This window comes from Hibiscus syriacus, unplaced genomic scaffold, assembly GCF_006381635.1.
Source record: "Hibiscus syriacus cultivar Baekdansim isolate YM2019G1 unplaced genomic scaffold, ASM638163v2 tig00002511_pilon, whole genome shotgun sequence".
In the NCBI taxonomy this organism is placed as follows: Eukaryota; Viridiplantae; Streptophyta; class Magnoliopsida; order Malvales; family Malvaceae; genus Hibiscus; species Hibiscus syriacus.
Genome location: NW_024061932.1, coordinates 4,438,753 through 4,463,955, shown reverse-complemented (window position 1 = coordinate 4,463,955; position 25,203 = coordinate 4,438,753).

The window sequence follows — 25,203 nt, the reverse complement described above, 5'->3', positions numbered from 1 at the left end:
GAACCCGTAGGCAGAAGATTATTCGAGTTCTACTCCCTGAAGTAAGAGGGATTGAACCCGTAGATAGAAGACTGTTCGAGTTATACTCCTTAAAGCAAGAGGGAGCGAACCCGCTAGTCAAAGATTATTCAAAGAAGAGGGAGCAGATCCCTCATCAAGTTTCAAAGCCCGAAGATGGAACTGGACAAAAACGCACTGTCTTTTTTTTATCTTTGTCCTATTCTTGTTACACAAGAATGGGCAAAGAGGGCACTGTAGACATGCGTTTTGTCCGGGATTGTTATTATTTTTATTTTTATAATTATTAAATATTAAATATTAATTAATTAATTAATTAATTTTTTATTTTTTATTTTATTTTGTAGGTTATTACAATTGTCTAATTTGGGTCCAAACCCAAGCTATGTTACAAGACATATTGTTCCCATACCAAAATCAGTTGGAAACCCGTATCTAGCTCAATAATCTTCAGCAGCTTTGTCCCATCCAGCAGGGCAGCCACATTGAGCCCACCGTTGCTCCAATTCACAACCAGCTGCCCCAACGTACTGTGCCATCTGCAACAAGGTCCCACCAGTAACCGACCTCAAAATGCCATGTATTCCTTTGCTACAGAAGGATGCCGACGTGACATGCAATAGAAAGGGGTCAGCGATGCATGAAGATGGAAAATGAAATGAGCAAGATAAAGGAAATTCTTCACAACGTGGGAGTTACAAAAAAATGGAATGAAACAGTTTTGTAAGTGGGGATAGCAGTTAGTAGAGGGGAGGTTTTCTTCTCTCATAAACAAAAAGGAAAGGGGAGAACACCATGACGGACAGAAGGGACAGGAGGTTTTTTACATAGTTAGAATATAACACGGGAGGAACTGGAGATCACAAAAAAAAATCAGAAAACAGAAATTAATGGGCTTGGTTCAACAACAAGGGAGGAGGAGAACAACAAGGGAGGAGGAGAATATTTCCAACAATGACAAGAGGTTCACGAAGGGCACGAACAGGAAGAGAACAAGAATGATAACAGGGGCTTTTACTTTTCATCTGGAATTTTCTGTTTTGAAAACAATGTACTAGGGGTTGGAGCTCCCATTTTCAAACGAAAAGCACTTTTTCCTTTTCTGTTTGTGAAGAAGATAACAAAGCAATATAAAGCATTTTCGATTCACCCATTCAAAAGACAGTGAAAACCAATTAATTTCTTCAGAGGTATTTTTTTCTTTTAAAATCGACAGAGTCATATCCATTTTTGTTCTTAATAAATATATTGTGCAAAGAGTAGAGAGAAATTACTTACCATCCAGAGAGGGTCTCGACGCCGGAGTTGAAGCCATTGGAGTGGAGAGGCTCGAGCGACCGAGGGGTCCTGATCCAAACAGGGTTGTCTCCTTTAGTTTTATAGAGTATAGAAAACAAAGAGGAGAGTTTCAACTTAGCTTATTTCTTGGGTTTGAGTCTTCGTTGGAGTAGGGAGTTTCGTGGTAGGTTTACCAGAGTTGCGCAGAGGTTTTGGTCTCCCTAGGTTGGGGTGGTGAACGATTGTGGTTGAGTGAAAGGAGGCCACCAACGTATGGTGGCCGGCGAGCTTTGGAGCTCTCGAACGGTGCTGTAAGTGAGGGAGAGGATGAGGGTGCTGTTTGAGAAAAATGGGGTTTGCGGCTGAAACTGGTAAATGATGAGTAGGGTTTTAATTTTAGTTTAAGTAGGGTTATAGGCAAAGCATAAAACGGCGTCGTTTAGGGGTTTAGGGGACCCGTTTCGCGCATGGATTTTTCACGGTACGAGTCATTCACGTTTTATATTTTTCATTTAGTCTGTAAATCGAGTCTTTAGTTTTTAATTCGGTCTTTATGTTTGATGCACATTTAATTTTAGTCCTAATGTCTTGCATTTAATTTCTGTTGTTTAGATATTAGCCTTTGAGGTTGTTGCATGTTTCATTTTAGCCCCGGGATTCCCTTACTTTGATATTTTATTTGTTTGTACATTTGATATATTTCTTTTGAAGATTACAGTTTAGTCCTGCATACATTTGTGGGTTTATTTCGATTTTAGTACATGAAATATGATCATTATTGTCCTATGATTTGATCTTTGTATAATCTATGATTTTAGCCTTAGAGTTTTGTGTTTATTCATTTAATTAATTATGTCGTTTTTTTATATTTTCATGATAACATGTAAACATTATGTATAATTTAATTATTAATGTTAATATGGTCATTTGCTTGCGTATATATGCATATAATAAGTAATATAGGATAACTTTGTGTCTTGCTTCATTTTATTTAATATGTCAAATAAATTAGTGTTGTGAATATTGGTATTTACCTTCTATTGGGATGCATATAAGTTTTGACATATTCATATCATTTACTTAATAAATACTATTGCATAATATGTATGATAGCCTCACTTGCATAACTCGACATATTCATAATCAAATTAAGAGTAATACACTTTTAATTTAAAATTGTTTTAAGTGGGCAGTCATAACTGATTTGAGGTCCGCTTTTAATGATTTTAAAATAAAAGTGTATCCCGAAAGTGAAACCAAAAAATTGATTCATCACCTAAAATTTGGGAACGGAGAAAAAGAAATGTTCGTTTATTTAAATATCGAGAAAAGGTTGTTATATCTTTAAGATGGTCTCGATATTTGTAAATATTGAATATTCTTTATCTTTCTAAAATGACTTGGTAATTTTAATTTAATTTGCTTGAGTGTTTTTTGAACGTTTTAAATTACATTTTTTTTATGGGATCAAAAATCAAAATAAATTCGAATTTGTAAAGTTCATTGCAAAGACGTTAATTAATCGACTAGGTACCGATTTAGGGTGTTGTGGGGGTGCTAATCCTTCCCCACACGTAACCGACTCCCGAACTCGGATTTTGGTAAAACAGACTTCAATTGTTGTTTTAATTAAAATTAGTTTTCATTTAAAATGACAAAACATTTTTGGGTGCCCAATCACACCCTAATCAAGGATTGGTGGCGACTCTTTGAACCGTATTTTTCGATCGTAAAGGAAATCCAAAATTTTTCGAAACGAGAGGCCTTTTAAATCGCATTGTTTTTTAAATTAAAAAGAGGTAACTTAAAAATTAATGTGATTTTTAAAATCACCCCTTTTCACCTTTTAAGAAAAAAATCGTTTCGACAACTACGAAATGTCAATCCTTGATGTAAAAGAAATCTCAAACAATGAAGAGAAGTAGTCAAGTGGATTCGGTAGTTACTTTTAGCTTGCTCGGTTTGTTGGTCTAAAGAAACTTTCAAGGATGACTTAAAGTTCTTTAAATTCTCAAACTTTTGAAAAGCTTGATTATGAGCACTATTAATTCCACCAACGTGTTTTCTAAACCGAGCTGGCCTATTCCAACCTCTAAACACATTAAAAAAATGCATCTCCTCCTCCAACTTTGGTAGTTTCATTCTTAAACAAGTAACAAAGAAAGCAAAATGCAACATCTTTTGAAACAATATACTCAAGCCAAGAATACTTATTAAACCAAGATTTATTAAAGCAACGTAATGTACCTCTTCCGAAGTCCGTTTGAGGAAATTTATGGTTCTTTGGTTGACAAGCACCTCTTTGTATGTATTCTTTCCTCACTGCTTCTTGATCCATTGGATGATAATCAATAATTTTTCCCTTTTAGCCAGATCATGTGGAATAGAGATATCATTAACTTGGTTTTCCATCTCTCTTGATGCAAATGTTGTAATATCATCTTGTGTAATACATGTAGATCTCATTCCGGTTTCTTGAGTTTGGGGCATATTATTTGAAGGGAAAGAAAATTCTTGTTCGACTTGAGTTGTTGAAGGTTGAGTCGGTGATGAGACACAAATTGACACTTGGGAAGAACTTGCATCATTCTTTTTGGACTTTTGAACAAACCAATCCAACATTCCATTCTTCTTCCTTCGTTTAGAGTTCATCTTTTCATCATTCATCTTCTTACTACTACAATTACAAAATTTACAAATCACAATAATTATTGATTATAATTCACTATTAGTAATTATATTTATTATCAAAGAAGTAAGATCTTAATTACTAATAAAATAATTTTAATGGATTCAACTTAAAAATTAAAATATCTAAATTACTTAAATTACAAAAATTTAGTATACCATTTTTTTCTCCTTCCCAAAAATACACATTAGTAATTTTACATATCACAATTTAACATTCAAAATATTTTCATAAAATCACTAAAATCTATTAAATTGATTCAAAATTTAATTTTATCTCTTAATTTTAATTCACTCAAATTAAAAATAAATTTCAACAATTAAAACTCAAATATAAATTTAACTAAATTTAAGAGGGTAAAAGAATGAGTGAAGAACCTAACTATCTAAGGAAAAGAAATGAGCAACAACTTACAGGCAGCTTGGTTGGGAAGTTCACCAGAAAATCACGGCATCTGGTTTAGACTCAAATAAGGGACCGACAGTTGAGTAGCAACTAGGGTGTAAGGAATTACAGAAGATAATGCAATGGAAATTTTCCTACATATTATTGATGTTCTTTTAACATTATTTATACAGGTTACATACCAAAGAAGTTACAACAATCTAAGTATAGAAAGAATGGAGAGATTTACAACGGCTAGCAAGAATCAAGATGTATAATTTATTTACATTAATGATAGAAATCTGTAGCACTAATCTTGGTAAGAATACTCGCATGATCTTAGGCTAGGAATCTGGGTAATTTGCTTTGACAGAATCTGCCTTGATACACCCCCTCAAAATTGAGCTTCCATCAGCAAGGGTAATTTTGTTTTTGAGAGCTTCTGTTCTCTGTCGGGATAGTGGTTTAGTTAATAAATCAGCAAGTTCGTCTTGAGTGTGGACATGTCAGTCTTGAATTGTTCCTCGCTGAACTAGATCCCGAACAAAATGAAGATCAATTTGTATATGTTTCATCCTTGAATGTTGAACAGGATTGAAACTAAGATGGGTAGCGCCAAGATTATCACAAAACAGCAAAGGAGTGGAGGTGAGCTTGAAACCAAGTTCTTGAAGAAGAGATTGTATCCAAACAGTTTCAGAGGCAGCATTAGCAAGAGCTCTGTACTCAGTTTCCGTTGAAGATCGTGCAACGGCACGTAGTTTCTTGGAGCTCCAAGAGATGGGATTTGAACCAAGGAAGCAAATATACGCTGAAGTGGAAGTGCGATCATCAAAATTTCCTGCCCAATCAACATCTGAAAATGTTGTGAGAGTAGGAGCTGCCCTTCTTGTCAGTTTAACACCATGAAATATTGTCTGTTTCAAGTAGCGCAAGAGCCTCTTTGTTGCTGTCCAGTGTGTCTGAGTGGGCTTGTGCATGAATTGAGACAATTTATTCACAGCAAACGAGATGTCTGGGCGAGTAAGGGAAAGATATTGTAGACCGCTAAGGACCTTTCGATATTCAGTGCTATCAACAGAAGCAGTTCCATCATTGAGTTTGAGAGTTATGCTGGTGGAGAGAGGTGTAGAGACCTCTTTGGCCCCAAGCATGTTAGTATTTGACAGTAAATCCCGTACATATTTATGTTGGGAAAGAAAAATTTCATCCTGAGTGGGTAAGACTTCCACTCCTAAGAAATAATGTAAGGACCCCATGTCCTTTAAAGAAAATTTACAGCCGAGTTGCTCAATGATGGAAGTCACAAATTTTGAATTATTTCCAGTAAGCACTAAATCATCCACATAAACCAGAAGATAAGAGATAATTGAATCATGTTGATAAATAAACAATGAAGAATCTGCTTGTGAATTTTTGAACCCAAACTGGAGCAGGGCATTCTTCAGGGCCGAGTACCATGCCCGTGGTGCCTGTTTTAGGCCATAAATGGCCTTGCGAAGACGACAGATATGGTCAGGTTTGGTTAAGTCCTTAAAACCCGGGGGTTGCATCATGTAAACAGTTTCACTAAGTTTCCCATGTAAAAAAGACATTATTGATGTCCATTTGTCTTAAACCCCAACCATTCATCACAACAATGGATAAAACAGTCCGAATTATGGCTGGCTTAACCACAGGACTGAAGGTCTCCTGATAGTCCACTCCCTGGCGTTTATGATATCCTTTAGCCACAAGACGGGCTTTAAATCTCTCCACAGACCAATTCGATTTGCATTTTACTCGAAAGACCCATTTACAGCCTACCGGATTACAGTGAATTGGAAGAGGAACCAAGTCCCATGTCCCATGCCGCATGAGGGCAGTTAATTCGTCAGACATGGTCGTACGCCAATGAGGTTAAGATATGGCTTTACTCACACATGTAGGTTCTATGATCTCGGGTAGGGGATGCTTTGTGACATTGTGCAATTGTTTGGGTTTGAATATCTGACTCATGGACCGGGTGGTCATAGGATGGGTCCGCGGGATGGGTTGGGGTGGATTTGATGAGAAAGTTGGGGATTCATGCTCAGGTGAATGTTGGTCTGGGACTGAGGTGGTTGAGGGTTGATGCAGATTCGACAATGGGTTGGGAAGGTTAGTGTTTATAGTGGCCGAATTTCCAACATTAAAATCAGAATTAAAGGGAGCATGAAAATTAAATGAAGAAGAGACTTTAGGATTACCTGGAGGTGCCGCGACCATGGTGAGAGCATCAGCCGGAGAAACTGTTGGTATAGGAGGCATCACAGGTGGCACAGTAACAGGAATCGAAGGAAGAACCTGTGTGGGAGTCGAGTGAGTGTGAAAGGGAAGACTGTTTGGTCTGTGGATTTTGAGCTTCATCAAATAAGACATGCTGTGAGATGTAGAGTCTGCGTGTATTTGGATCAAGGCACCGATAAGCATTTTGAGTGAGCGAATAGCCCAAAAAGATGCAGGGAATGAATTCTGGCTCCATTTTGTGGTTATTATATGGTTTGGTGAGAGGATAACACAAGCAACCAAATTTTCTCAATTTGAGATAATTGGGTTGTTGACCAAAAAGAGCTTTGTATGGTGATATATTTTGCAGCAAGGATGTGGGTTGACGATTTATAAGATATGTTGCTGTTTGAAAAGCATGAGGCTAATATATGAGAGGTAAATTGGCATCATGAAGTAATGTGAGACCGGTTTCCACAAGATGACGGTGACGTCATTCTGAGACACAATTTTGTTGTGGTGTGTGGGGAGCGATGGTTAAATGACTTATGCCATGAAGAGAGAAAAAAGATTTTAAGCGCACATATTCTCCTCCATTATATGAGTATATGGTTTTAATTTTGCATTGAAACCGGTTTTCAACAACTTTTTTGAATAGGGGAAAAATTGTTGCAACCCTGGATTTTGTTTCCATGGGATAAAACCACATATATTTGGTATGATGGTCAACAAAAAGAAGATAATAACGGGAACCATCTAAGCCAACACAATGGACGAGACCCCAAACATTAGTATATATAAGTTCAAGAGGGGCATTGCTCAATAGACTATTAGAAGCAAAGGGTTGTTGATGAGCTTTATTGATGGAGCAGGAAGAACATAAAACGATTCTTTATTTGTTGTGACTGGAAGTGAAAAATTGCGAACAACATTGTGAACAATTTTAGAGGACAGATGACCAAGACATTTATGCCACCCGACAAGAGAGGTTCGTTCATGCACATTTGCAACCTTTGGGGAAACCGCCAGTGTTTCTGGGAAGATGTAGACACCATTTTCACATGCACCTCTTAGTAGGGTCACTCCCGTGCTCTTGTCCTTCACAAGAAAATGAGAAGGGTGAAATTCTACAAGCACATTATTTTGTGATGTAAAATGATGCACAAATATGAGATTTTTAGAAAGGCTTGGAACATAAAGTGTATCGTTGAGAATAAAAGTCTTTTGTGGTGATTTTAGTGTAAGGGATCTTATGTGTGCGACAACCAAACCTGAACCATCTCCAAGTACGACTTCATCAGTACCATCATACTCAGAATGGATGGATAAATTATTGAGATCTCCGGTGATATTATGGGACGCAGTGGAATCCATGAGCCATTTATTTTCTGTGACATGAGAGGCTGAAGTACAATTGGCTGTCACTACATTAGAGTTTAGTTGAGGACAAAACTTGGTCGTATGACCAATCTGATCACATAGTTGGCATTTGGGTAGATATCTCTTCTGATTTGAGTTGGGTTGGCCTATGTATTTTGTATTCGGCCGGTTGTCTTTATTTTGGCCCTGATTTCGTGAGAAACCAGAGTGTTTGTCGTGATGCTTCTGTGAAGGATTTCCAGAAGTTTGCTTTCGGTTGGTGTAGTTTGCTGATACCACAAGATGTTGAGTGGCTGACTCTAGCCGCCGAAGGTAGTTGTCATGGCCAACCAGAAGGTCATGAAGCTCTTCTAAGGTCAAGGATTTCTCCCTTGCACGGATTGGAGTAGCTATTTCCCTGAAATCAGAACCCAAACCGTTAAGAATGTAAAGGGCGAGATCATCGTCAGAGATGGGATGGTCGATTAGAGCTATCTCATAAGCCAGTGCCTTTACGGCATGAAGATACTCTGGAATCGATCGATTACCCTTTTGAATCAAGTTAATTTCTTCCTTGAGTTGCATTGCCCTCATTCGGGATCTGCTAGCATACATGTGATTTAATTTTTCCATGCCTCGCATGACGTTTTAGCGGTAGCAATGAGAGGAGTGATCGTGGTTGTCGTAACCGGTTTTCGTCCGGGCACGAAATATTTATTTGGCGGTGAAATTGATGTGAATAAATGGTTTTGGAAATAATTTAGGAGTCGCCATCGGCCTTTTGGGTCAGGTAGGTCGAATACCTAAAAAATATCTTTTAAAAGAGTTTTTAAGAAAACATCAATTAAAAGATAAACTGATCTGCGTTTTAACCAAAAATTCGTTCTTTTTAATAATAAAAAGGGATTCGTGGTCGGTTACGTTTAGGGAAGGATTAGCACCCCTACAACGCCCAAAATTGGTACTTTTTAATTATAAATTGTCTCTAGTATTAAAATTAAAAATTTAAAAATATATTTAATTTATAATCCTATTATTTCAAAATTATATAAATAATATTTATTTATTTATTTAAAAATATTAGAAAAGAACTTCTAGGTGCCTTAAGACAGCTCTTTTCTTTGATATTAATAAAATTGATTTTAAATAAAATTAAATAATAATTTTTAATAATATTTAATTTTAAAATACCAGAATAGGACATCCAGTTATATTAAGACTGTCCTTTTCTTCGATATTGAAAAATATAAAAAAATATAAATTATTACTTATCATATATATTTATGACTATATAATAATAAAAATATTTAAATATAAACAATTAAAACAAAAAATACAATTAGAATGATATATTTAAAAGCAGTAAAATAAATGAAAACATTTAAAATTAGTGACTAAATTATAGTAAAATTAAAATTAAAAACCTAATTCATAATTAATCAAAATTATAGGGTTTAAACATGTTATTTTCTTATTTTATTAATTTAGTGACTAAAATAAAACTATATAAATTCGGATAATAAATTAAAATAAATTAAAAATATAAAATCGGTATTAAAATAATAATTAATAAACCATGAGGGACTAAATTTGATATTTACCTAATATATATATATATATTCTGATAAGGACTAAATTAAAATAAAATAAAATTAGAAGACCAAATTAAAATAATCAAAACTACTTTCAGTGACTAAATCGTAAGGATTACAAACTATAGTGACTGCGGAAATAGTTTACCCATGATGGAAATTACACAGATACCCTCATCAAAACGGCGTCGTTTGATGAGGGTATTATACCCATTTAAGCCGGCCCTAAGGGCCATCTTTCTCACTTCTCTGGTTTTGCTTCTCTCTCTTTAGAGAGAGAAGCTCTCGTTTTCTCTCGCCGGAAGAGAAAACCGGCCTCCGTTTCCGGCGCCGATCGCCACCGCCGGCCACCGCTCACGGTGACCGGAATTCCTAAATTACTCTAGAGCATAGATCTCGACCTTCTAAGGCCGAATATGGCCTCCGTTTGTCCTAAAATGCTCTAGATCGTTCTAGATCTAAAATAAATCGAAGGTTTTACCTTCGGTTTTACAATGATTCCGGTGGTTCCAGACGATTTAAAGGCTTCTACGATGGTAAGATGCTCCTTTTCCTCTTCTTTCTGGTTATTGGCTTGCTGTGATTATCTCTTCCTTTCGTTTTTTTTTTTTCTGTTTTCTATTTTTTGTTCTCTGTCTCTCTGTGGCTGTATGTTCTTCTTTTCTTTCGCAGGTATGGTGGCTTTTATAGCCACCACGAGGTTCTGTTTGGACCGGTCCCGAGAGGGATGTCTAGGTGATTCACCATAGCTATGCTGGTGACTCACCATGGAGCTCGATTTGGGCTGCCATCTGGTGTTCTGGAATCTACGGCGGCGAGGTGGCGTGGCAAAAGCAGCGTCGGCAGCGACTGGTTGGACCATCTGGCAGTGGAGGCGTCGGCAGCAGCGTCTGGAAGCTGGAGAGGCAGCTTGAGCCTTCTGGAAGCGGCGGCTGGGAGCTAGGGTTTGAAAACCCTAGCTGAAACCCTAAATTGGTCATTCTTGTGTTAACAAGAATAGAGCAAAGACGAAAAAAAACAATAATTTTTCATTCGGCTTATTTTAAGTAATATGGAAATGTTGAAAACATCATGCACTGAAGGGCTTACAGATGACCCTAAGGCTTTGAAAACATCAAAAAGCTCCTGAAGGCTTTTTGGAAACATCATGCACTGAAGGACTTACAGATGACCCGAAGGCTTTGAAAACATCAAAAAGCTCCCGAAGGCTTTTTGGAAACATCATGCACTGAAGGACTTACAGATGACCCGAAGGCTTTAAAAACATCAAAAAGCTCCCGAAGGCTTTTTGGAAACATCATGCACTGTAGGACTTACAGATGACCAGAAGGCTTTGAAAACATCAAAAAGCTCCCGAAGGCTTTTTGGAAACATCATGCACTGAAGGACTTATAGATGACCTGAAGGCTTTAAAAACATCAAAAAGCTCCCGAAGGCTTTTTGGAAACATCATGCACTGAAGGACTTACAGATGACCCTAAGGCTTTGAAAACATCAAAAAGCTCCCGAAGGCTTTTTTGGAAACATCATGCACTGAAGGACTTATAGATGACCCGAAGGCTTTAAAAACATCAAAAAGCTCCCGAAGGCTTTTTGGAAACATCATGCACTGAAGGACTTATAGATGACCCGAAGGCTTTAAAAACATCAAAAAGCTCCCGAAGGCTTTTTGGAAACATCATGCACTGAAGGACTTACAGATGAGGGAAATAGTTTACTAAGTAAAAAAAACTAAGGAAATCGTTTTCTTACTTTTCAACAATTTCATTTTTAGAAAAGATTGAATGAGAAACTATGGAAATCGTTTTCTCATTATTTTTCAAAATAACATGTTGATTGGGTAACATGCCCCAATTTCAAGATAATTTTCATTCTTGTGGATTGCATCCATCTCTTCTTCACTTGATTAATATGGAGATGTTGAATAAATTCTTCTCTTTCTTTAGAAGAGTTCTTCTCATTATGAACTTTCCGCTGGGGATGATGTTGACCTATTTCCTGTGATAGAGTCATTCAAAAAGTTGAATAAGCTCTTGATGAGTTCTTCTCATTATGAACTTTCTCTAGAAAGGCTGATGCTAATCTATCTCCTTCTGTGATAGAATTATGCAAAAAGTTGAACAAATTCTTCTTATTATGAACTTCTTCTTCCTTCTTTAGATGAGTTCTTCTCATTATGAACTTCTCTAGAAAAGCTGTTCCATCAAGTGATGGATTTGAGCAAAAGGTTGAACAAATTCTTCTTATTATGAACTTCTTCTTCCTTCTTCAGATGAGTTCTTCTTATTATGAACCTTCTCTGGCAAAAATAATCCATCAAGTGATGAATTCAGACAAAAGGTTGAACAAATTCTTCTCATTATGAACTTCTTCTTCCTTCTTCAGATGAGTTATTCTCATTATGAACTTTCTCTGGAAATGATGATCCATCAAATAATAGATTCAAGTAAAAGGTTGAACAAATTCTTCTCATTATGAACTTCTTCTTCCTTCTTCAGATAAGTTCTTCTCATTATGAACTTTCTCTGGAAATGATGATCCATCAAATGATGGATTCAAGTAAAAGGTTGAACAAATTCTTCTCATTATGAACTTCTTCTTCCTTCTTCATATGAGTTCTTCTCATTATGAACTTCTATGGAAATGTCAATCCATCGAATGATGGATTTGAGCAAAAGGTTGAACAAATTCTTCTCATTATGAATTTCTTCTTCCTTCTTCAGATGAGTTCTTCTCATTATGAACTCGACCTGGAATGTTGATCCATTGAATGATGGATTTGAATCTTTGCTAAAATCCTTGAAATTCCTGTCAGAATTCAACATGTATAAAATGAATGAAAATGCTCCTATTTTGCAAATGTCTAAATATGATGCATGAATGTTGATGCAATCTTCGTTTAACTTCAAAATGGTGAACTCGGTTTTCCTCCACTTCATCATTTATTGCCAGGGTCACCTCTGGATATTAGTGTAGCAACTTATGCTATCAAGCTTGCATTTCTGAAGAACCATCTGATCAACTTGTATCTTTATGTCTTCTTTTCTTCATGAAAGTCTCAGAAGAATTGTTTCACTTGTGGAACTCTTGCTATAGTCAGAGCTATGACTTTGATGCCCCATCTTGTCTTGGATAAAACCAACTTTATTTGTTTGGACTTGTGTAGAAATCCCATAAAGTTTTCATCTTTGAAAAGAGAATCTGTCATCTTTAAAAAGAGAATCTATCATCTTTGAAGAGTGTAGATGTAGATATGCCTGACTCAGCAGGGATTAATTAGGAGAGTAGAGCCTGTTCTAATTTGACTCTTGAAACATATCACAAGGAAGATTTATTCCAATTCCTTTCATGTCTCCACATATAATCAGATTTCGAATAAGGCAACTTGGACCATATCATGTCGAGATGCTTAGCAACAACTTGTCGTTCAACCTTAGTTGGCTCCACTAGTTTCTTGTTGTCAAAATTTTCATCTCTCCTTCTGTAGAAAGAAGTCTTCATTATATTTCACTTTTAATCTTGAAGTTGAAGAAGACAAAATTCATCTTGGGTCAATAAATGGAAACCATATGATTGCAACACTGGTTCAACACCATAATCACTGGTTCATAAAACATTTGACAACACATTCATCATCTCATGTGGCTTCTGCTTGGATTGCCGGTCAAGAAACTTCTTTGCATAGTGTTTAAAACTTTTGTATAATGTCACAAGACCATTTGAAAACAAAACTCCATGGGGATTCAAGTGTGATGTTGGTATGACAAAAAAATTAGTCAAATCCACAAGATATGCTAGTGCTAAATTGAAGAAGAGACACCAACTGATCTTGATATCATCTCGGGCAAAGGCAAAGTGTGATACTGATCACGTTTTCTTCTGTAATGAGCGTTGTAAGAATTAGAAACATATCAGCTATAGGGGCCATGTACAGGAAGAGGTTCATGGAATTCTTGCCGCTGGGGATGAAACACCCATGATAAAACCAAAATAGATGAAAACCCAGTTCACCCTGGCTAGCAATGATGATCCCAATAACAACGGGAATAACAGTAATATATAAGTGAGAGTCGAGTCTCCCTTTTCAATGTCATCAAGGAAGCAAAAACTGATGTGAAAAACAGCTTCATAATCTCAATAGTATAGTTGAAACTATTTGCTAGGAATCTCAAAGAAATATTTTCAATTATCACCGACACACAGAAGGCCAAATTCAATGCTGAAATCTTAAGGAACTGAAACCTGGATCGAATAGTCTGCCTGAGGATCATCTTTATTTATGCAACCGTAATGTAGTTTATCAAAGAACACACTGTCATACGGTTAAGAATATTAGGTTTTTGAAAACATACTTGCTGAGTAACATTTGTTCAACAACATGATCATAATGTAACTGCCTGATGAACGAAGCAATTATGTATAGTCAGTTCGACTGTCACTGTTTTACCATTTTCATTCTTCACACCTTTCTGTCTCATTGGAAATATTTTTTCAAGTCAATGATCTTGACACAGGATGATGATGTGGGCCTTCAGCATGTCCCAACAATTGTTGATACGATCGTTCAAAAATGCATCAACAGTCCTAATTCTGATTGAAATGGGCTTTCAACATGCCCCGATATTTGCTTCTTATTAATCTGAGCCTTCAAAATGCCCAAATGGATCTGTCTGAAGGAACCTTTAAAATGCCCCAACATTTGCTGATACAGATGTTAAAAGTGTGCTCAACATTACTTCTTGTTGAGATGAGCCTCCAAAAATGCCCAAATATTCATATTGCTGTGAGCCTTCAAAATGCCCCAATATTCTATTTCTGGTAGAAATTGGCCTTCAATATGTCCCTCTAGATCTGTCTAAATTGGGCTTTCTAGATGCCTCAATTTTCTATTTCTGGTTTACTCTCGACGTCTGTTTGACTTGAATATCATGATCCCTACAAGGTTCAATTTTGACAATACACTGTTGTAGGTACTTGAGGCTTTATTTGTGCCTCAAATCTATTTATCTTGAATGCTCTCATTCTGGTGTCACTAAACAGTAGTATTGTCAAGTAACTAGAGGAAATTTCTTCATGTTGTCACAAACTTAAGAAGTATTCAATCATTCTGACAGAAACGTCTGAGATAGGTATCTTCTGAATGAGGTGGCCATTTTCTGTATCTGGAGGGATTTAGTCAGACAGAGCAGTGAAAATAGTTTGGTAATCCGTTCCAGGCTGACACAGTGGCTTATCATCTTTCAGTGAAAGCCATCTCTGAAATATACTTTTCTGTGGGGAGAGAAACCAATTTATGCGAACAGTAATCTGATGCAATAGCAAGACTACATATACAGTGGTACAGGCTCATAAAAAATCCATACCCATGCAACATGTTGATTCTGATAACAACTCATCTGATTATGAAGCGATCTTTCAGGATGATTTCACAGATATTGATAGTTCTTCTGATATCGAGGAAATCATGAATTCTGATTCTGATGAGAGTAAACTGTTATACTTGACAAAAATGGGATTCTCAGAGGTTGAGGCTTCAATAACCATGGAGAGATGTGGTTCAGATTCATCAATTGCAGAATTGACAGATTTATATGTGCTGATCAATGGCTAAGGTTACTGATGCACTTCTTATGGTAGAAGATAGGAAGCCATTATGCAATGATCCCAATTACAAGCAAAGGCGAAACTTGGGCTATGATTTGTGGGAAAGGAAGAAACAGAAGAAGCTTGAAAAGAAGCTTCTTAATGAAGACGATCATGCAATTCATCTTTTAATTCCAATGATTGGTTCTGTGGTTCCTACCAAACCAGATCAGATAATTCAAAGAACACTTCCAGAAGATGCTATTGAACACATTATTCTTCCAAATTCAATGATTAGTTCTGTCAAACCAGATCAGATAACTCAAAGAACACTTCCAGAAGATGCTATTGGCAAATTTATCTTCTAAATTCAATGATTGTTCTGTCCAACCAGATCAGATAACTCAAAGAACACTTCCAGAAGATGCTATTGAGCACATTATTCTTCCAAATTCAATGATTGGTTCTGTCCAACCAGATCAGATAACTCAAAGAACACTTCCCAAAAGATGCTATTGAGCACATTATATTTGTTCCAGTTAATGTTTGGACTAGGATATCATAATGCTTATTCGATGTAGAGCCAGAATTTATAGATTCGAAGCATTTCCATCATACTACACTAAAAAAGGACTATATTCATAATTCTGCCAATTAAGAACAGAGTTTATCTTATTCTGCTTCCTCCATGTGCTGATGTTTTTCCATTGACAAAGAAATGATGGCTTTCATGTGATCCAAGAACAAAGTTGAACTATTTATAAACATGTACAGGAAGTGCCAAATTGACAGAAAGGATCTGTAAAGCTCTTGAAGCTTATGACAATGAGCCAACTTCAAGTGTTCAGAAGTATGTTTTTAATGAGTGCTGAAAATGGAATCTAGTATGGGTTGGAAGGAATAAAGTTGCTCCACTTGAACCTGATGAGGTGGAAATGCTTCTAGGTTTCCCTAAAAACTATACATGAGGAGCTGCTAGAGACATGTTCTCTAGTGATATCAATGTTCTGTCTGTTTTCTCTAAAATCAGTGATGCAGAGGTTACCTTCAACTGTCTTGGCATACCTTTAAAAACAAATGTGCAAGAACTGAATGATGATCAGTTAGAGCAATTGATGAGTAGATTTGGCGGATTCGACCTTGTTGTCGGTAGCATCCCGTGTAACAACCTTACCGGAAGCATAAACATCATCATGATTAACTAGAAGATTTTTGTTGGTGCATTTTCTTGTAATGACTGCTACGACATCTGTCTCTTCTGCTGCTCCAAAATACACACTGCCATATCTCACTCTTCCTTAACTATGGAAAGGTTTAGTTGATGGTAAAACTGGTTATCTCAACTTTTGGAATCCTGTACAGCATACAAGTGTAGAATATGTTCCAATATCTTATTCTGTGCCCTAAGTCCTCAAATTCAAATTCAGCAATCTTCTGAAGGACATAATGGGTATCATCTTGACAAAGAAAGTGATCGGCATAGAAGAAGTAGCAATGATGTATCAAGACTTGAGCCAGCATCACGGTATAACCAGAGTGCAGGTAGTGACTTGCTCATGGTTCTATAATGTAATCTTCTAGAGAACATGAATTGATGGTTGGAGAAAATAATCTTTCTGGTGATGCTTATCGCCCTCAGCATGAGATAAACGATAATCTTTCTTGATGAATTGCTAATGTCATAGGAGAGTGTTACAAGTTCAATTCTCCAGACTTTCTGGCTTCTTGGACCACTTGCCTTCAAAAATGTGAAGTGCTTCATTATTCTGGCTTCGTTCATTCTTTTTCTACAACAGAGGTAGAATAAGCAACAATTGCTTTAAGGACCTTCCTCATTTGAGACTGTACTGTTTGAAAATGTTTTTTCTCCTTTCTTTATTGAAGAATGAAAGAATTTTGCAAAGTATTACCCCTTTCAGGTTCACAATATAATCGAATCATAAACAAGGAGTTTAATGAATATCAAATAAATCAACTACACTTTTAAATCGTTCAAAAATCATAGTCCTATGGCAAGTGTCAAAATTATTGACTGATTTGAGGTGTAGGTTGATTTTGGTAAAGTAGGTTCTTTCAAGTTGGTTCAGTATGTCGCTTCGGGCTTCCACTAACTTGAAGAAATGGTTGTTATGCTCATCTTGTAGAGATGCCTCTCGTTTCCAGAATCTCAGGAACGTTTTTGAGATGTGTGGTGCTTTATTAAGAACTTAAGATCGTCTCTTATGTCGTTGTTACACCATTCAATATTCGAGCCGCCTTTTCAGGTTTTCAACTCGAATCCTCCTTTGGTTTCAAGATGTTATTTAAAAATTTATATCTTGAACCCACCTTTATCATTTTTCATATCATGCATTAAAGATTTTAAAAACTAATTTTTGCAAATAAAAATCAATCTTGGAAGGCGGAATGAATTCTAAAGATATCATCTTTTACTTAGAAACCCATGTATGATTAGAATGGACTTTTCAGGTACGTAACGTAGGCCATGGCTTATGGTTACGAAAGAAAGGGATAAAAAGGCCCAAATAAGTGTTTAAGGGTCATCAAACCAAGGATCAATTCATTCTGATGCCGTCAATCTTGTTTTGTTTGACTTGGATCTGCCTTGCTGAGGAATTTTCCATCAACTAGATCCCTCTAGAGTGCCAAATTTTGGATTCATTTCCATTTTCTCATATCTCCAGCATTTCTTGCTCTTCTTGTTTGTACTTGATCAACCTTGTAACTTGAGGCTCAATAAATCACCCATCTTTATTCGATTTTCCTTTTTCTCTTTTTTTTTTCTTTTTCTTCTTCTTCTTTCTTTGCTGGATGAGTATAATACTTCAATTGCTTTGAGCACCTCTTTTTCCTTTTGCATTTTGGAGGTTTTCCATTATTCTTGATTGGATTGATCTTCAAGCACTCTGTATTTGACATACTTTGTAGTTCAAAACTTTCATGACTTCATGGAAACTTGTCTTCGTAATAAAACTGTATTGACAATCTTTATTCTTGTGAGCCAATATCCTTTACCTTGCTCCGCAATGTAGATTGTGATCCTTGGTTAGGATTGAATCAGAAGAAAAATTATTCAGGCTCAAATGGGGATAACAAAGGATATATATATATATATTAAAGGATAAATGAAACAATGCCATTCATCATCTCATACACATAAACCTTTGTAAAAAGAGGTATCTCCAGGGGAATGAATATTCAAGATTAATTTTACTTACATGAAAAATGTAATTAATGCATGATATATTTATTTCAATCAATCACTTTCCCCTTCTTCTTTGAGTATGCCCTAATCACTCGAAATTATCATCAATGAGTTGGTCCATGATGCCTCATCTCGTCTCTTCTTGCAGTAATATTCACGAATAGTTGAAAGTTTGGTTCTTTTGAGGTCTTTTAGTTTATGATGGTTTTGTGTTTGGAAGGATAAATGTGTGACTCTTAAAGTTATGTATATGGTGGAAGGGGTAATATCATAAACCAATTAACTCTATCCGAGAAGGTGAACATCTAGAGTTGATGTCTCAAAAACAAATAGAGACATTTCTTCAGAATCTCAGATAAATGTAGTGTCAGGATTTGGTTTTGGTAAGGGTCGAGTAATTGGCATTGGATGGGATATTGAAGATATAATTTTACCACTTGCCAATAGATCTATAACTCTTGAAAAATTAAAAGAATATTTAATCTACTTGATATTCAATAATCTCAAGATTAAAATTTGATTCCTTGCTCATAACCATAAAAGCAACACAAATTTATTTATTATACAAAAGGCGGAGAAAGGAACAAAAAACAAGTTCAAACAAGATGCTGAAAGTAGAAAGGTACTACAGTGGTAGATAATACTTCCACTTATTTATTTTGCCATGCCTCATTATTCCTCTAATGTTGGGTATGTAATAGGATCAGGATTCTCATCCTTATTTGCCCCCCATTTCTTGATTATTTCTTGTGTCAAAACTCATTTGTCAACAAGCATCTCAATTTCTTTTAACAGTGGCCTACAATTGCCTGTAGAATGCCCGGATACCCCCAAGTGAAAATTACAAACTCTATCTTGATCATAGCTATGAGCATAAGGATTTGATGTCACTTTAGTTGGTCTTGGTGTGATGTACTGACCTTTAACCAAATGAGGGTATAAGTCTGAAATAGAAGTTTGGAACACTTCTAAAGTTTTTCTTGATCTCATGACTTTCTTTGGTCGATCCGAACAGTTACTTACTCTTTTTCTTTTGCAGTTGCGGGGATTCTGGATGCGACATACATTCACATTATCAGCTTTCGCTTTTTGATCTGTTGGGCTCTTGTATGTGACTTTTGTGTTTTCTTCATTGATTACATTCTCAATTAAATCTCCACTTGTCACAAGATTCTCGAATTCGTTCGTCGGATTTGCCTGCATTAACTCGCAGAAAGGAGTGGGAATAGATCCCGAAACATACGTGATATTTCTTCTTCTAACATGGGAGGTTGAACTTGTGCTGCTATTCCTCTCCATCTTAGGGCATATTCTTGAAATCTTTCATTGGTTTTCTTCTTTACTCTTCGAAGATCCATACGTGTTGGAGCTAAGCCTTAACATACCGATATTGTCTCAAAAATGCATCAGCTAGATCTACCCATTTCTTGATCTGTTCTTGGGTCAACTGATTATACCAGACTACTGTTGGGCCAACAAGACTATCATGGAAAGAGTGAATTAACAGGTCATCAGAATTTAAATATCCTCCCATTTTTCTGCAAACATTCTCAAATGGATTAAGGGACAACTGGTGCCATCATATTTCTCAAAATCAGGCATTTTGAATTCATGGGGAATAATCAAATCTGGAACTAAGCTAAGCTCTCTTGCTTCTAATTCTTTGTGGTAGGCACTAACATCTTTCATGTTTCTGATTGCTTTCTCTGTCCTCTTGACTTTCTCCTCATATTGTGAATAATTAATGAGGCTATTCTTTGGGTTTGAGTGGGATGCCCCAGGGTATGTTATCTTTCTCGACTTTTCAATCTGATAGCACGATTTCTCTATAGCAGTTGTATCTTCTTTATCAGATTCCATTCCCTGGATAATTTGATCTGATCCATCTGGTACTGAATCTGAAACTTCTTTCCTTGTATCCCGAGGTAACCCTGTCAATGGTTCTGGCCAATGGTCTCGTAGTCCCTCATAAGATTGCTCCATTGTTTTCATGATGATGGTACAGTAAAATAAATGAATGATCTTGGTTTTTACTGTTACAGAAACCTTTCATGAATTATTTATGTTTTTATAATTAAAGTACATGACAGTACTTAAATAAAAATGTGAAAAATGCATAAATGGAAAAATAAGAATGCACAATGTGCAATTCAAAGATATAAAATACAAAATGAAAATGCACAGATACAAAATGTAAATGCATGTATGAAAAGGTGTTACTTAAGAGTGATCATCTTAGAACAGATTTCATTGAACACAAAAGCTTCAGTACATCAAACAAAACTTTTACATGTAGGGGACAACTTTTAATCCTAACTTCAACAAAACTTTACATATAGGGAATAACTTTCCCATTTTCTTCTCTAAAACCAAGTTAGATTATCAGCTTATGGGCCATATTGCTTGTCTGGACTGCAGCTTCTTCCATGACATTCTGGGGTTCTTTCATCTCCTATGTTTAATTCTTGGAGTTGATCATTTTCCTTTGCGAGTGAACATTTGTGTTCAAAAAGTTTTTGGAGAAGATCTTCATGTATGCTGCAACTCTTTTTCAGTTTAGTGACCCCTGATATCCACTCTTCTGGGGTGTTTCCTATTCCAGCATTTTGAAAAGCTTGACTGACCTTCTGGAAGTCTTCATGTATGGTTTCCATTTTGGTGCACAATTTATTGTTTTCAATCTTCAAATGACGTATTTGAGCTTCACACCTCAGCAAACCTTCTTCTCTCTGGGTGCCCCTACTGATATTCTTACCTTTGAAGATTTTTGGTATTAATCTATCAGGACCCTTGGTTACCAAACCAGGTCGATCATTTACCATAAATTTTAAGGTTCCATGATCCAAAAGACTTTGGACTCGGCGTTTGAAGGCAAGACAATTTTCGATAGTATGTCCTTGAGCTCCGGCATGATATTCACAATGAACGTTGATGTCATACCAATTTGGATACGGAGGTTGGAACGGTTTTATGTAATATGGAGCTATTTCTCGCGCTTCAAGTAACTTTTCATACAAATCTTTATATGATATAGGTACAGCATCAACATGAGAAACACCTTTTGTTTTGGTTTGAACCTGAGTTTTAGACGTCGGGAGCAGACCAAACTTTGATGATTTCTGATTACATGATTTCTTCTCTTCTCTGGGAGCTTGTACAGTCGTCACCATTTCTTTGGTATCTCCATACGATTTGTGAATACGAATGATAACTGTCTGTAATTTCTCTAATTGGTTAAGAATCAAAATCCCTTGCGTATCTGAAACTGCAGAGTTAGATTCATTGAGCTCTCTCTCTTTCTGTGCTGGAATCTCTTTTCCTTTGGCCAAAACAGATATTCTATCCATCATCTTGGTCATCTGCTCTCTTATTTCTCGTATTTCCTTTGCTCTTCAATGGGCATACAATCTTTGGGTGAATAGCTCTTCTCTATCTTCAAAGTTCCCTCAGGATGTCTTTTCTTGGCCGCATCATATTTTGTTTGATCATAGAACTTTTTGTTCATTTATGATTCTTTCTAATTTGATGAACAGTCTTTTCAGTTAACACCTTTTGGTCATGATCATGTAATGCAAACAAAGAAAATAATTTAAACAAATTAGAGCAAAAATAACATACATGGGAAAATAAGAAAAAATAAATGGTTAATACCAAATAATTGAAAGAAAAATTTATTTATCATGGTATATAATAAATCCTAACCTCATGCTTCTAGTTCCATGCTTTGTTTGGAAAAATTAACCTAACCGCATGATTTTTAATTCGCAGGCATTTATTCATAAAATAATAAAATAAAAGCTAAAGCTTTATTTCTCCTTTGTGTATACCTAAGAACAGAGGTTCAGTACTGTCTTAGATCAGAGGAGTTCTAAGTTTTATACATGTAGGGTTTTAGTTCTAGGAGTAAGGTACTCGAATTATCCTTGTTAGTGCCCCCTTGGGCTGTCAACCCTCAATCCTAGTCCATTACAGACTTAAATGGATCGAGTTCAATTCGAGGGGATACATTTCTCTATGACTAACACGGAGAATAAATTCTCACGAAGACATAGAGCATATGAACCCCAAAAGTTACTTACTAGGTCTGACACGGAGAATAAATTCTCACGAAGACGTCGCTTTCACTCCCACTTAAAAGGGACAAGCTCAATTATAGAGCTTTATGTTATGCAATGCAAGTGTTGTGTGTGAGGAGAAATATTCAAACTTCTTAACAGAAAAAAAATAAATAATGAAATAAAATACTTGCAAATAAAATAAAACATATAAATAATAAATAAATAAAAAATTTGAAAGAAAAAATTAAATATAGAAATTTTTAATTTTTAATTAATAGAGACAATTTATAATTGATTTTTAAAAGTTTGACCATTCCCCAGCGGAGTCGCCAAGCTGTCGTAACCGGTTTTCGTCCGGGCACGAAATATTTATTTGGCGGTGAAATTGATGTGAATAAATGGTTTTGGAAATAATTTAGGAGTCGCCATCGGCCTTTTGGGTCAGGTAGGTCGAATACCTAAAAATATCTTTTAAAAGAGTTTTTAAGAAAACATCAATTAAAAGATAAACTGATATGCGTTTTAACCAAAAATTCGTTCTTTTTAATAATAAAAAGGGATTCGTGGTCGGTTACGTTTAGGGAAGGATTAGCACCCCTACAACGCCCAAAATTGGTACTTTTTAATTATAAATTGTCTCTATTAAAATTAAAAATTCAAAAAATATTTAATTTATAATCATATTATTTAAAAATTATATAAATAATATTATTTATTTATTTAAAAATATTAGAAAAGAACTTCTAGGTGCCTTAAGACAGCTCTTTTCTTTGATATTAATAAAATTGATTTTAAATAAAATTAAATAATAATTTTTAATAATTTTTAATTTTAAAATACCAGAATAGGACATCCAGTTATATTAAGACTGTCCTTTTCTTCGATATTGAAAAATATAAAAAAATATAAATTATTATTTATCATATATATTTATGACTATATAATAATAATAAAAATATTTAAATATATAAACAATTAAAACAATAAAAATACAATTAGAATGATATATTTAAAAGCAGTAAAATAAATGAAAACATTTAAAATTAGTGACTAAATTATAGTAAAATTAAAATTAAAAACCTAATTCATAATTAATCAAAATTATAGGGTTTAAACATGTTATTTTCTTATTTTATTAATTTAGTGACTAAAATAAAACTATATAAAATTCGGATAATAAATTAAAATAAATTAAAAAATATAAATCGGTATTAAAATAATAATTATAAACCATGAGGGACTAAATTTGATATTACCTAAAAATATTATATATATATATTCTGATAAGGACTAAATTAAAATAAAATAAAATTAGAAGACCAAATTAAAATAATCAAAACTACTTTCAGTGACTAAATCGTAAGGATTACAAACTATAGTGACTGCGGAAATGGTTTACCCATGATGGAAATTACACAGATACCCTCATCAAAACGGCGTCGTTTTGATGAGGGTATTTATACCCATTTAAGCCGGCCCTAAGGGCCATCTTTCTCACTTCTCTGGTTTTGCTTCTCTCTCTTTAGAGAGAGAAGCTCTCGTTTTCTCTCGCCGGAAGAGAAAACCGGCCTCCGTTTCCGGCGCCGATCGCCACCGCCGGCCACCGCTCACGGTGACCGGAATTCCTAAATTACTCTAGAGCATAGATCTCGACCTTCTAAGGCCGAATATGGCCTCCGTTTGTCCTAAAATGCTCTAGATCGTTCTAGATCTAAAATAAATCGAAGGTTTTACCTTCGGTTTTACAATGATTCCGGTGGTTCCAGACGATTTAAAGGCTTCTACGATGGTAAGATGCTCCTTTTCCTCTTCTTTCTGGTTATTGGCTTGCTGTGATTATCTCTTCCTTTCGTTTTTTTTTTTTTTCTGTTTTCTATTTTTTGTTCTCTGTCTCTCTGTGGCTGTCTGTTCTTCTTTTCTTTCGCAGGTATGGTGGCTTTTATAGCCACCACGAGGTTCTGTTTGGACCGGTCCCGAGAGGATGTCTAGGTGAGTCACCATAGCTATGCTGGTGACTCACCATGGAGCTCGATTTGGGCTGCCATCTGGTGTTCTGGAATCTACGGCGGCGAGGTGGCGTGGCAAAAGCAGCGTCGGCAGCGACTGGTTGGACCATCTGGCAGTGGAGGCGTCGGCAGCAGCGTCTGGAAGCTGGAGAGGCAGCTTGAGCCTTCTGGAAGCGGCGGCTGGGAGCTAGGGTTTGAAAACCCTAGCTGAAACCTAATTGGTTTAGGGTTTCCATCTGGTCTGGGCCGGTTCTAGGTCACTGTTGGGCTTCAAATTGTAAATGGGCTCGGGGATCTTGTAAAATGGGTTTGTAATATTTATTTTTTATTTAATAATAATAATATAATAAATTAATAATTAATAATAATAAAATGAACTGAAAAATTATTGTCTACAGTGGTGGTTGTGGAAGCAAGGAGGGCGGAGAGAATTAATTTGTCCTGCCTAACCCAGTGGGATATTTGTAAGGTAGATGATGGGGTGCCATCAGATTCATGACATACGGAGGTGCCTGTGACATAATCTAAAATATTATACCCAATTAGAAGAGCTTCAAATTGCGCACGCCACTGAGGGAAGGTGGAGGAAGTTAATTTCTCATTGATTTGTGCTGTAATGTTGAGAGCAACCAGTGGGATTTCTGTTGGAGAGAAAGGTTGATTGGTTGGAGAGGAAGACATGTCGAAAGAAGAGATCGTATTCTCGTTTGAGTTTTGGTCATCTGATACCATGTAAGGAATTACAGAAGATAATGCAATAGAAATTTTCCTATATATTATTGAT